We start from the raw sequence: 2138 nt of genomic DNA on the forward strand, positions 1-2138 counted from the left end.
CAGAAGATGGCCTAATCGGCCATCACTGGGAGGAGAGGCCTCTTGGTCTTGCAAACTTTATATGACCCAGCACAAGGGAAGGACTGGGCCAAGTAGTGGGAGTGGGTGGGTAGGGGAGCAGGGGTGGGGGTGGGGTATAGGGAACTTTCAGGATAGCATTTGAAATGTAAATAAAGAAAATAATAATAATAAAAAGAAAATAAAAGAATAATGAAACTCAGAAAAAAAATAATAATGTTCATAGGTTATTTTGACAAAGGTCTTTGTAAACTTAATCGTGAGGTTGTATAATATTCTGTAATATTCTAACTACATGTAAGCTTCTCTAATGAGAGACCTAAACATATTTTGTTATTTATTATGCTATTACAATATTTTTCTTATGCATTTTTGAATTTTTTTTTCTTTTCTCATTTTTTAATTAGATATTTTCTTTATTTACATTTCAAATGTTATCACCATTCCTAGTTTCCCCTCCAAAAATCCCCTATACCCTCCCACTTCCCGCTGCTCCCCAACCCACTAACTCCCATTCCTGGACCTGGAATTCCCATATACTGGGGCATAGAGCCTTCACAGGACCAAGGGCCTCTCCTCCCATTGATGACTGACTAGGCCATCATCTGCTACATATATAGCTAGAGCCACAAGTTCCACCATGTGTTTTCTTTGATTGGTGGTATAGTTCCAAAAAGATCTGGGGGTACTGGTTAGTTCATATTGATGTTCCTTCAATGGGGCTTCAGTCACCTTCAGCTCCCTGGGTATTTTTTGGCTCCTTCATTGGGGACCTTGTGCTCTGCCCAAGGGATGACTGTGAGCATCCACTTCTGTATTTGCCAGGCACTGGCAGAGCCTCACAAGAGACAGCTATATCAGGCTCCTGTCAGCAGGCTCTTGCTGGCATCTGCCTAGTGTCTGGATTTTGTGGTAGTTTATGGGGTGGTCCCCAAGTGGGGCAGTCTCTGAATGATCATTCCTTCAGGCTGTGCTCCAAACTTTGTCTCTGTAACTCCTTCCAGGGGTATTTTGTTCCCCATTCTAAGAAGGAACAAAGTATCCACAATTTGGTCTTCCTTCTTCTTGAGTTTCAAGTGTTTTGCTAATTGTATCTTGAATATTCTAAGTTTCTGGGCTAATATCCACTTATCAGTGAGTGCATATCATGTGTGTTCTTTTGTGATTGGGTTACCTCACTCAGGATGACATCCTCCAGATCCATCCATTTGCCTAAGGATTTCATAATTTATTGTTTTTAATAGCTGAGTAGTACTCCATTGTGTAAATGTACCACGTTTTCTGTATCCATTCCTCTGTTGAGGGACATTTGGCTTCTTTCAGGCTCTGGCTATTATAAATAATGCTGCTATGAATATAGTGGCGCATGTGTCCTTATTACAAGTTGGAACATCTTCTGTGTATATGCCAGTATATGTACTATGTCCAATTTTCTGAGGAACTGACAAACTGATTTCCAGAGTGGTTCTATCAGCATGCAGTCCCACCAGCAATGGAGTAGTGTTCGTCTTTTTCCACATCCTCGCCAGCATCTGCTGTCACCTGAATTTTTGATCTTAGCCATTCTGACTGGTGTGAGGTAGGATCTCAGGGTTGTTTTGATTTGCATTTCCATGATGATTAAGGATGTTGAACATTTTTTCAGGTGCTTCTCAGCCATTCGGTATTCCTCAGTTGAAAATTCCTTTTTTAGATCAGTACTTCATTTTTTTTTAAAGGTTTATTAGATTTTCTGGAGTGAAGCTTCTTGAGTTCTTTGTATATATTTGACATTAGTCCCCTATCATATTGAGAATTGGTAAAGATCCTTTGCCAATCTGTTGGTGGCTTTTACTCTTATTGACAGTATCTTTTGCCTTCCAGAAACTTTTCAATTTTATGAGGTTCTGTTTGTCAATTCTTGATTTTACAGCACAAGTCATTGTTGTTCTGCTCAGTAATTTTTCCCCTGTGTCCATATCTTCGAGGCTTTTCCCCACTTTCTTCTCTATAAGTTTCAGAGTGTCTGGTGTTATATGGAGTTCCTCGATTGACTTAGACTTGATCTATGTACAAGGAGACAAGAATGGATCAATTCACACTCTTCTACATGATAACTGCCAGTTGTGCCAGCACCATTT

The sequence above is a fragment of the Mus pahari genome, chromosome 4, assembly GCF_900095145.1.
Source record: "Mus pahari chromosome 4, PAHARI_EIJ_v1.1, whole genome shotgun sequence".
NCBI classification, from domain to species: domain Eukaryota; kingdom Metazoa; phylum Chordata; class Mammalia; order Rodentia; family Muridae; genus Mus; species Mus pahari.